The sequence below is a fragment of the Coenobita brevimanus genome, chromosome 98, assembly GCF_032717465.1.
Source record: "Coenobita brevimanus isolate Jiangsu-jjx chromosome 98, ASM3271746v2, whole genome shotgun sequence".
NCBI lineage: Eukaryota > Metazoa > Arthropoda > Malacostraca > Decapoda > Coenobitidae > Coenobita > Coenobita brevimanus.
In genome coordinates this window covers 38785807-38798900 of record NC_137051.1, presented here as the reverse complement: position 1 = coordinate 38798900, position 13094 = coordinate 38785807, and positions in this window count along the sequence as shown.

Sequence of the window (13094 nt, the reverse complement as noted above, 5' to 3'; positions counted from 1 at the left end):
CGTGGCGACTCCTGTCCTGGATCAGAGACTTCCTCTCTGATCGTGCTGCTTGTGTCTGTTTTCAGGGCCAGCTCTCTCCTTCCTACCCTCATATCAACGGCACTCCTCAGGGTAGTGTGCTCAGCCCCTTCCTGTTCAATATTTTGATAGACAACCTGCTGTTGATCGACTTTGGTCGGAGCGTCACGCTATTTAGCTACGCAAATGACCTCACTCTAGTTCTCTTTCGCAGAGCCACCCACAACCAGGCCATGACTGCCCTAACCCTCCTCCATAACAGGTGCCGTGACCTCGGTCTAAAGATCAACCTCGAGAAAATCAAGTACATGCACTTTGGCATGTGACCCCCAGAGCGCCCTCTTATTCTTGGGGGACATCGATTGGACAGTGTTCACAGGCACCAATATCTGGGGGTGTGGTTCGATAGCAGTCTCTCTTTTGCACCTCACATCTGCTATCTGCGAGAAAGAGCCGCCCCTAGAATTACAGCTCTTAAGTCTAGAGCGTGCCGCTCCCTCGGTGCCTCCAGCCGTGTCCTAAGAATGTTTTACACTCACACCATCTGCTCCCTGATTGATTACTGTGCCATTTGTCTTGTTGGGCTTTCTAGAACTCAAGTCCGGGCTCTAGAAACTCTGCAAAATGAAGCTCTCAGAGTCATACTTGGGGCGCCCCGCTGGACTCGGCTGGAGAACCTAAATGTCAAGAGTGGTCTTCCCTTTCTCAAGTGCAGAATCTGGAGTCGATCGACAGCCATTGTTGCTCAACTATGCAGACTCAGGCCTCATCTCCCTGTCGCCACCACTCTCCATCGCACTGTTGAATGCCCCCCTCACCCTCATCCAGGAAGGGACTGGGTACATTCCCACATCAACATCACTCACACCCTTGGCCTCACACTCACACTCTGCGAGGGTCCTGATTCCCTTCACCCCGAATACTCCCCTCTCCCTCCATGGCAGTCACCACCCATCACCTTCATCCTACCCAATTCCCACTGCCCAAAAGCATCCATCCCCGCTCTTCTCCACAAAGACAGCCTCAGGAGAATTTCATCCCTCCAAACGCCTGACACTGCTGAATACTACACTGATGGATCCGTTATACAGGAGGGGCTAGCAGGCTCTGCATTTGTCACTGAAGGCCTTGTCGAGAACTGGCAGCTCCCCATGGGAGCCTCCACGTACGAGACAGAGCTTGTAGCCATCTTAAGTGCACTATGTCACGCCTATGAGCTCCATAAACACCACATTGTCATCAATACTGACTCGCTCTCGTCTCTGTACGGCCTCCAATCAAGACACTTCAGAGACAGTGCTAACCTGCTATCCTCAATTCATGCTGTTGCTGACTCCATCAATCGATACGGGGGTGAAATTCTCCTACACTGGCTGCCTGGACATGTAAGCATATTGGGCAACGAGCTCGCAGATGCCGCTGCACGAGCTGCATCTACCTTCCCACACCCCACTTTCCCCCTCCTTGCCAGTCTGTCTCATCTTAAATTTCTCACCAATAAGGCCATCCACGATCACACCATACACAATCACGTCACTCTTGCTGCTGATGGATCTTTCTCTGCCTCCTGGCTTGCCAGTGCCACAGCATACGAGCCGCTGGACATCCAACCTTGCACCCCCAACTCACTAGAAAGGCATATCCATCGCCTACGCCTCGGCTTCCCAACCTTCTCACAAATCTCTCGCCTTGACCCAGAGCCATGTATGCACTGCTACCAATCTGACGAGTCTCCTCTAATGCACTATATCCTCGATTGCCCTGCCACAGCCTCCCTTCGTGTTACCATCTCACCTGTCCTCTTTCCAAGAATATCACGGTCCCACACGGCCGCAGAAATAATATGCCTCCTTCTCTCCTCCTCTCTCCTCCAACTTGTATCCTCCTACCCCCCCCCCCTTACTAGCTCTCCACTTCTCTGCTAACTCATTGCCATATCTCTGCACCCTCTCTACCCTCACCTCATCCATTAACCCTCTCATTCCACCATTCCTCACCTTCTGCATTCATACCTTCCTTCCCCTAACCATGATCTCTACATGATTTCCCCTTCATGCATAAATCTCTGACGGGCTTCCACCATCTGCCCGTGTCCTCTTCTCAGTAAGGTGGACGAATCAACACACACACACACACACACACACACAAGGCCGGCCCGTTCAGGCAAACCTGGGTGTGTGTGGGTAGGGAACAGGCGCCTGTGCAGGCGGCCTCGACGGTCGTCCTGGGATCTGTCGCGGACAGATTTTCATGGTCAGGCTCCGGTCAGGTTCAGGCAAACTGAGCGTGTATGGGGTACCGCAGGCTGTCAGGCGTCAGTCTTGTGTCAGTTGTGCGGGAGAATTTTAAATCCTTGTACGTGCAACGTTTCGTTTCGTTTTTAAAGGCTCCAACATGCTTGCATGTGTCGGCCTTGGTCACCTAATGGCAGCTCTCCACACTGCACGATCCATTGCAGCCTCCCTGTTCAGTCCCTTAACTCTGAGGTCACACGTAATGACCTCATCCCATGTCTTTCTCGGTCTACCCCTCATAACTCCACCCCCAATATTAACACTTCTCACCTTCCTCACCCAATTATCACCCCCCATCCTCTCCACATGTCCAAACCATCTCAATCTACCTCTCATCATCACAACACCAATACACTCCAGTCCCATCCTACCTCTCAACTCTTCCATCGTAGCAATAAATCTCAGTGTGGTTGTCAGTCTTTCTTGCAGCGAAATAACACTCCTCATACAGGTATCGTTCTTCTTTACTATTGGGGAAACCAGTGAGAACAGCTGCAGGTAGGAATCCTCGTCCATCCTCAAGTAATTAGAGTCATTTTTCTCGCACTGGATTCTTTCAACAGAGTCAGATGGGACAATTTACTCCTCATCAACCAGTCTTTTGCCCATTTGGTCCGTTTTTTCCTCCTATTTCTATTATTTGTAATATAGGCCGCGGCAACAGTCCCAATAGCATACAGCTCCAGGTCATCTGTGGGCAGCAGAGTGTCCATGGCCATCCTCACGCCACAGCGTTTCGCTTGCAACTGAGCTGAGACGTGAGGCCGACTGAATCGTGTGTGGGCGCAGCATTGTTCGTTGAGGCCGGCCTCTTCAGGCCACAGGACGGGCTCGCCAGTGCGTGTATGGCCCGCTTAAAGTCACCTGCAGGCAGAAGGAAGAGGAAAGAATAAAGGAAAGAACGACAGAAGAGGATGGAGGGAAAGAAGGAGGAAAGGAAAGGGCAGACACCTGAGAGCATCTCTACATCGGGTGAGTGGATGACGAACGCCCCCACCTGCCACTAAATAATAATACTGACAATGATAATAACAATAATTACGAGGAAAAAACAACTGGCCTCTGGGGAAATAAGAAAGTTACATCCTGCTCAAACTGTAACCCCTCCTCTTTCAAAATAAATAAATGAATAAATAAAATGAGGAAGGACTGTCAGCTCTGATCAAGCTGATTACCATTAGAAAAACCATCACTTTATCAAACACATCATCACCCATCACCCAAGATACTGTCCCAAGCACAGCAGATCCACTTCATCCTACTGTAGGGCATGGGGATGGGGATGACAAGTCTGCCAGTTGCAGGGCAAGATGACAGGACTTACAGATGGCATGGGATCACAGGTGTCCCAGTGTAAAGGAAAGTGGCTACAGTATTAATACAGTATAAAATTATTGAGTAACAGCTGAGCTGTACTTCCCTAGTGAGTACAGACAGGGCTGTAAATCCTGAGAAATGTCTCAGATCTCTTCAAGCTCTGCAGTCAGCTTTGTAAGTGAGCCATCCTGGGTATTAACATATATACATACAAAACTGAGATGTGTTTGGAGGATATGGGGTGATATAAAAAATTGAGATGTGTTAGGAGGAGATGGGGTGGTGGAGAAGGGAGATTACCCAGATTCATGAGTGTTGATATCTGGAAGAAACAGACACTGGCTCAGGATTACACTCATGTCCTGGTATGCAGTGATTGAATATGTGATCAATCAACAGAACAACTGATTAAAACATAGACCTAGTTTTGGGTTAACAACAGCAAAAATTGCTTATACGATTTTGTTTTTTTTTAATGGCTGAGAACAATGATCCTGTGCAGACACGTACCACCCAGATAAGACTAGTCCTGTGTTTGAGCCAAGATGCCCATCCAATGATTACATGTGCATCGAAACACCACTACTATTGCAAAATTACAGTGCAAGTGCATGGTGAATCATGCAGTGTGTGATATTAAATGAAGAGAGAACTTTCTGTGTGAAACACTGAAACTTGTGACTTGGAAAACACTGCATCACTCTCCCCCAGCCTCAGGAGATGACCCTTAGTGATGACTCAAACTGGCCTAGGACATATTTCAGGTGGGTGGCAGAAATATTTTTTGAGATTCTAGGTTACTTGGCCCTTGACCCCCTCCCAATCTCCACTAAGCCCATGCTGAATCAACCACAGCACAGTATGTAATTTCTTGGTATGCGATCTGTTCACTTGACGCAACCCTATTACATACTGGGGTGTGACTGTAGTATACGAGTCTACTTTCATCATTTTTCTTCTGGTGCATCTGGTGCAAGTTTTTTACTTTTGAGGTATGCCCTTTTGTTCAGCTTTTAGGCTACCATAGGCCTATTGTGCTTGTAAGGTTATGCAACAGAAAGCAGGTTGGTTATTGAAGTAACACATCCTTTGTGGGAGGAGGCAGGGGACTAGGGGGCATATAACTGGAAAATGTGTGTTCACATTTGCCATTGGTGTATTATTTGGGTAAAGTACAGTAATACAACCAAATCCAGCCAGGCCATGGAGATATGGCAACTACAAACTGTATCTATCAGAGGTGCTCAGAGGGTTTGGAGTACCTACTATATAGCTTAAAAATGATGGGCCATGCTTTTACCATTAGCCTGCTCAGTGTTGTAACTGCATATGAAACTGGTCTGGTGGCCAAAATATTGAATTCACAAACTGTGGTGAGTGGCGGCAAATCCAGTGGCATGGGATAAAACCACAGTATCTCTCTATACAATAGGTGATACAATGATCTCTTTCAAATTTTTTCCTGAAAAGTACAAGCTCTGATGTATCTGAAAGGGTTCCCTGGATCAATGAATGCTTTGGAGAAAAAAAAAAAAAAAAAAAAAAAAAAAAAAAAAAAACCTGAAGATGATATTGACTCATCACCCAGTGAGTTTCTGAACCTCTTAGGCCTCAGCCCAGTGGCTGACTGAGATGCATTCTCTATACCAGTGACTGGTGGATGCTGCAGTTGAATTATGTCATTTTCTTCACTTCTTTTGCCTAAGGATGTAATTATCTAATTCTATTTAATGCCAGCCATTTTTATCAGTTTTGGAAAGATGTCCTTGGGCTGAATGGAGATAACAACCTCAGTTAACTCAATCAACCTGAGGACGTAGCTGTTTTACTCAGGCTAATGACAGATTTTATTATGAAAGGGAGAGATATCATTGTTCACAGAGTATGAAGGGTAATTACGTCAGATTAAAATGGGAATATCACACTAACAAAAGCTGACTACCAAACAGGATGAATGCTGAAGAATATAATGGTGGTTGCTATGAACAAGTCACATCAGGCAAATTTGGGTTGGTAATGGCCTTCAACTAAGACATCCCCTGCATTTGGCATTTGCAACCAATGCTAGATACTGAGAAACAATAGAGGCAATTTTTACAATATTTTACAAGCACAGTGGAGTCATAGGATCTCTTTGACTGGTGGTTATGTCAAGATATTTACCTCATGCTTGTAAATTATGGTTAGGTACTTGTATTCATTCACTTCAATAACATCTGTGTGGGGAAATATTGGTAATTTGCAATGCATAATTCCTCTATTTCTTTATAAATGCCCTGTAACTAACAAATTTCTCAGGGTCAAAATCTGGTCAGCACATATCCTCTCCTTTTGCACACTGACTATCCTCCTCCCTAACCAATGTATGGTTTGCTCTATCACAGACTGACCATTTACCTTAAGGAAATGTAGGTTGTCTCAGTACAAACCTTTGTTTCTCTGGAATCTCACCATCTTCTGTACCAGTAATATATTTTGTGATCACTGACATCACCTTCCTTGAAATAAACTCCAGCATAATGATTAATGACACCTAACAAAAAGCAGTGTTGGTACTCTGTCAGACTTTTACAGTTTATTGCTCCAAAAGCACATCTACATTAATAGTGGAAGAATGATAGAGTAATAAATTGCACTTCTCACATGATTAATTAACACTAAGTAACACAATCACCAACAATTATACTGGAACAGTGGTTAAGAATCTAAGTAAATATGAATATATTGTTTTTACTCAACATAAGATAAAATCTATGTAGCACTGATTGTGTGGTTTTGATTACAGGCAATTACAACATGGTATAAAATGGAAATGATCTGACATAAATGATATACTGTAGTCAAATTATACTGAAATGTTATTCAACTGCCTGCACAGTAAGGCACTCAATTTTGATTGCTGCAGCATTAAAACAATCCCTTACCAGCCCTCAAAATAGAGTACTTGTGATAAATAAAAGTTAAAGATAAATATCTACCAATATGCTTAAAAATGAGATTCAGAATTGAAAATTTCTAAGCCACTGTAGTAAGAAAAGAATATGGTGTGAATAGTAATCAATAAGGTAAGAAAATCAAGGAAAGGTTGGTAAAGGAAAGTTATGAAATATGAAGGAACCATATATGTATCTTGTGCATGTGTGCGTGTGCATGTGTTTGGGGGGGGGGGAGGAAATCATACAAAGCTGTATACAGAGACACAGGTACTGTGGCAAATGCCGGTACTCAGATCTACAGTACAGTATATGAAGCAGGTGGCAGAATTTTACCAGTGACTCAGACATAAGTATACAATGGAAAAAGATTGATGAGTGGATGGATTGTTCACTCATGACTGATTTCAGGATGGTATTCAAAGTAGGATGTGTGTAGTTTCCTTTGCCATTCAGTATGCATATAAAATAAGTCATCATTATAAATTAGGGATGTGTTTCAAAATATCACAAACTTTTCACTGAGGCAGTACTGTATTATAAATTCTAGGAAACTGTTTAATATAAGGAAAATGAAACTTGAATAAGCAATCTTTTTGTACTTTACTGTGGACTTAATGGCAAAAATAGACATAAAAAAGAAAAGTCAAAATATAACAAGGGCTTACTGTATATGAAGATCATCATGAGGGTAATGGGTATGGGGTCTAGCAAGAAACTCAATGGAGTGGGAATTTTCAATGGTATTCTGTTTGTGTATGATGCTGTGCTACTTTGAGATAAGGAAAATTAAATATGAAATTAGTCTGGAAAATAAGGAATGGGTAAAAGCAATGTAACCTGAGAGTGAATATATGGAAGGAGGAAAGTCAAAGTATTTGGAAGAATCATTAATATTGTGCCTGACTAAAATGAACTTAGCAAGGACTGCTAGATGGATGAGGAAATTAGGAAGGTTCAGCAAGGTAGGAATGTTACTAGCATTTAAGAATGGTAATAACGGGTAAGAAGATCCCTATGGAGGTACACAGATACAGTACCTTCATGACAGTAAGTTGGTGACAGTTTTGAATAATGGAGGTGACAATAGAGAAAAAAATCCTCAATAAGGGTGGCAGAGATGCAATACCTAGCATTGCTATGGAGCTGCTTCAACAGACAGGTGGACAAATGAATGTTTATGTGGATGAAGCAAACAAGTGCATGTGATACATGTACAAAAAAAGGGATGTACAGATGTGGTTTAAACAAAAGGATTGCATGGAAAGTGGATGATCAATAATTAGTCCATAAAAGCAAAGCTAAATGCAGAATATGGGGAGGGAGAACAAGTATGAGGTGGAAAGATGGAGTGCAAGTGTATCTGTGTGAGAGAAGTTTAGAGCAGCAGAAAAGATAAATGATGAAAAGTAAGACAATGAGGATTAGAAATTTTCCTATCATGCCCACACTGGATAAGTACTGGGATTCAACTTCATGCAACAGAGAAATGGCACTGGACTTAAGATATGGTGTACAAAGTATATACAGTATATTCAAGTAACTTAAGTTACATTTGATATTCTTACATCACAGTACTTAATTTACTCAATATGGATATACAAGTACATTACTCAGAAAAAGACTGATCCACACTGTTCTGACTGATATCTTCCAGAGGTAAATAAAGAATCCTGAGTTATGAAACAAAGGAACACTATTGAGCACACGTACATCTGTATACTATATTACAGAACTCAAAGAGAAATCATCTTAAGGCAAATTTAATAACTTTAACCCATTCAGTCCTATAGCTTCTTAATTTACTCTGATTACTGCCACAAGCTTTTACTCTGCTCAGGAGAAAGTTCTCAGGCTGAAGGAGTTAGAACCCATCTCCACTAACCCCTCGGTTCCATTATGTTTATTTTGTTATTTTTCTCTGGCTAAAGCTTGACAAACTTTATTTAGGTATGGAGAGACAACTGGACTGAAGGAATTAACAACAAACAGTACTGAATCACCATTATTTATGCTGAACAAACATTGTACAATAGATCCTTTGCTTACTGCATGTTGAACACCTTTCTGTCATTAGGCAAGTAGGAGATGCTGCCAATGTTTCCTCATGAAAGGGCCATACTTTCATTAACTCACGGTTTCAACCTTCAAAATTCTCACTTTACCGTATATCCTAAGCTAAACTTCGATGGAGTTTCTTCACATAATACCTTGAGGTAGATTCATTCCAATGACTTTCAAATTGCTAAATGGGCAACCTATGTCGCATCTCCTTGCTGACTTCATACTTTATTCTTTGTTTTTCATCTCCATCTCCATCATCACTTATATATACTGTAGTGAATGTTCTTTAAAAATCAAGCAATGTCTACTCTTTCTGTGCTGGCAAAACATCTGTTCTTAAGGCAGTTAAATTTCTTAAGACTTTTCACATGAATCACGAGAGTGGTGCCTCCTGTAACAGATTATTCAGCTAAAGTAGGCAGCATAGTAAGAAATCTATGACCACCTTAGTGAGATTGCCAGACCTCGTGAACAGCAGTCTTTTGTGACATTACATTCGGCTTGAACCAGGCATGATGTCATTACACTTGGGTTTCGTCAGTCATCAGCCAGCCTCTTGGTAAGCAGGTACTCAGATCAAAGTCTCTGTAGAATTTACATTACTCTTAATACCTATTAGCAACATGGCTTCCTGAAGCTGATGCAGTACCAATATATCATTTGCCACACCATTTTCCTGCATATTACTGTCCGCCAACAGTGATCATTAAGCAAAACTTGTGGACTCTGGAAAATCAATTTAATTGAAATAGATAATGAATGAATATCTACCAACCTAAACTGGGCTGCAAGGCTGTAATTGAACCCAGTCCATCATTTGTGTGAAAAGCAGAGGTAGTACTGTACTGTAAGAAGCAAAGTAAGTCTAAATGACTTCAGTTATCACACACAACCAGGGGTTGATGGATGGTCTCCCAGTGATTTATTTCCATTCGCTGAAGGCTTGGTTTACAGCCATGATCTTCAAAGAGTGGTTCTACAATCAATCCATTATCAAACAGTGAGTCTTGGCCTTGCCTGCAACCAAGTGAAGGCTCTGCAGCTCTTTGACAGTGCTCCTGCTCATTCTTCTGAGAAGGAGGTGGCTGGAGATGGAGGTCATATTAAAGTCATATTCTTGCCCCCTAATTCAACTTCCATCTTGCAACCCATGGACCAAGGTATTATAGCAGCAATGATGCTGCTGTACCAAAAGAGGTTTATGGATGTCGTGAAGGTTGTTCTCAAGGTTGAGGATGGGGCAGCCTAAGGTGAGGACAGTAGGATGGAAAGGACCTTGGCCAACCTCAAGTGGTATTCTCTCAAGTCTGTGATTTATAACTGGGCGCAGGCTTGGAGGGAACTCTCTGCACACAGAATTGAGCATGGTTAGAACAAGCTCCTCAAGGGTGAAGAGACCATTGCTGACTTTACCGGCTTCGAAGCTCAGGACTTCATACAGTGCATGGAAGCAGCAGGAGAACAGGTGGCTGGGGGCACCATCCATGACTGGCTGGAAGTGGATGAGGGAGCTACCGGGTACCAGACTATGTCCGACAGGGAAATTGTCCGTGACTGTAGGGGACACAGAGGATGAAAGGGAGGAGGAAGAGGAGGAGGACGATGAAGTGGCTGATATCCCGGGGCTCCAGCAGGTCAGTGATGCAGTGGACATCCTTCTCGATTACTGCGAGCATCCTCACTGGCAGTCCATCTTTACCGATGCTAAGGCCATGTACCTACAAGAGGGCCATGAGAACGTGATAAAGCTGAAGTTGAGAAGGATTACCAAGCAGTCCTCCATGACATCCTTCTTCCATCTGATGACACCTGCCACTCCACTGCCACAGCCCTTTCCTCCATCCCTCTTTCCTTCCATCCTCTTCTGTCTTCCTTTGGTTCATTCTTTCCTTGTCCTTCTGCCTATGGGCAACTTTACACTCCCTCTTCTGTCTTTCTATCCTTCATTCTTTTCTCTTCCTTCTGCCTATGGGTGACTCTACACTGAGTGACAAGCCAAATGGTTTCCTGTACACCAGGAAACCATTTACTACGCTGGATGGTAACCATATAACCAAATTTTGGCGCCTGGTGGTTTAGTGGGTAATTATTGTGCTCCAATCGGATTGAGCCGGTGAAGGTTTATATCCAAAGGGTGGTTGGGGTTGACTGCTCGTGTAATGTCACTCAGGGATGAGTGAGGCTGATCACTCTCATCTTAAATGTCGGGACCAACTGCCTAGCCCTGGGCTCCTACGCTCCTCATGGGGCAATGTAGGATTGGATGATAGATAGATAGATAGACACCTGCCACTCCACTGCCACAGCCCTTGACCTCCTCACATCGTCACTGGTCGCCCCTGCCTTTGCCCTCCTTGTACTGACCTCTGACATCCCAGCCCTCTACTTCCTCACATCAGTCTCGTTTATCCCAGCCAGGCACTTTGGCCATGGCACCACCTTCAGCCCCTTCAAGGGTGTTGTCTCCACCTGAGATCTCGCCTCAGTCTGAGGTCTCATTGGAGTTGCACCTGACACCCTCTACCACTCCATCGCCGCTACCTATTCCAACACCCTTGGTGGAGACAGCCTGAGGTGGTGGAGCTGGAGTAGACCACACAGGAAGTACACTGTACTGTACTATGTGGTGCACAACTCTACCCTCCATTGATGCCAACACTAGGTGAGTGCATACAGTAGTACACTATGTACTATATTAATACTATATTGTATTTTATGCTTAATTTTCATCTTTTACTCATGGGAAAGTTCTTAGGATAGAGTCAAGACAGATAGTAACATAATATCCAGCTCAACACCGAATGTTGAGCCGATAGGGGGGTATATGCAATATTAGGAATTCTGCAATAACCAGCGAGGGGGTTGGTTGAATGATGCAAGATAACTGAGTTTACTGTACTTGTAATTAACTGTGTTACTGGAGACACCAGTGAATTTAATTTTAACAATGTCTTAATGCAACAGTTGGGTTGTTGTAGTACTGTAGTTCCTAGCATATCCCTGATATTACAAAACAGTGTGATATTTTGCACTGAAATGTGAGCCATGATGTGCCAAAAGAGTTTCCAAAATGTTATGTATGCTATTCATTAAAGACATTTATTTTTTTCAAGACCTTCTCCACTTGCACCCCAGCAGCTCAAACACTTCACAGCATTAAGGATCTACTGTATCAAAAATAATGACAAATCAGTGCAAGTTACGGATCACATTAACCTGCCTTACAGTTGAAGGACCAAAATTTATATAATCATTTTTTCACACTCATGTAAAATGTCCTAAATCTATTTACAATTACTGCAGAAGGTAGAGAAAATTACATTCTCTACCTTTACAAAAAAGGAACACACCAACACAATACCTTCAGATATTTTCAAAACACACACACATTAACTCTAACTAAACAACAGGAGTAATTATGGCAGAAAATGACTAGTTCTGTTACATTTGTTCAGTTACTGTATTACTGATTAGTTTACATAGGAAAAAATGGAAGCCACACTCCACACTCCCTAAGAATGTATGGTATCAGCTCAATGACTGGCTTTGTCTAAGAGAGAGAGCAGCACCTATAAACATTAACCCAATCACGTAGTTTTAATTGTATTTTTCTACCTAGAGACAATTACATTTTGCTTAGAGGACTTTTTGAACTGGAGAGGTTAGACACAGCCTTAACTTACCCCTTCAGCACAAGAGCTCTCTTCTAAGCCAAATAAAACAGTCTGAAGGTAGCAAGAATAAACTAAAAATATACAGCACTGGATTGAAAGGATTAATCTTTTGAATTCGGTTGACATTTCTATTTTACACTTACTGCTATTAGATGATCTTATTCAGCTTAGGAAAGGACTCTCACATCGCAGGAGTTTGTGAAGGCTATATCTAACCCTTCCAGTTCAAAGAATCTCTTCAAAGCAGAATAAAATCACCAGGAGATAGCACAATTGAAATCAAAAAGACATCCCAGGACTTAGTGCACTGATGGTCCCAGGAACTAATGCACACACCAACTGCTTCTTGGATTCAGTAAGTATAAATTTAGTTATGTCCACGATTAACCTAAACCTAAGACAGGTATTTACCTGTTCTTAAACAGAGAGATGGAAAGAGAAGAAAAGGAACTAATAAAGCTTTAGCTCACCAGTCAATATTCCACAACACTGGTTCATATTCCCCTACAAATCAACTAGAACAATGACTAGTCACTAAAATGCTGCTACATTCTATACTGAAAATTCTGCCTGCTGGAACATTTGCTGTTCGAAATGTTCAAAATGGAGGGTGTTTTTGATGTCATGAAACTATACACAAAAGGTTTGATTGATGAAAACAGACCTTGCTGCAAAACAACAAAGGTCACATCCATATACTATAAATAAATGAGTTGGTGAGTGTGGGATCATAGTACTGTATATTTGATGTTTCATATAATTTGTAAGAAGTACAAAGACTACAAGGTGCCTGC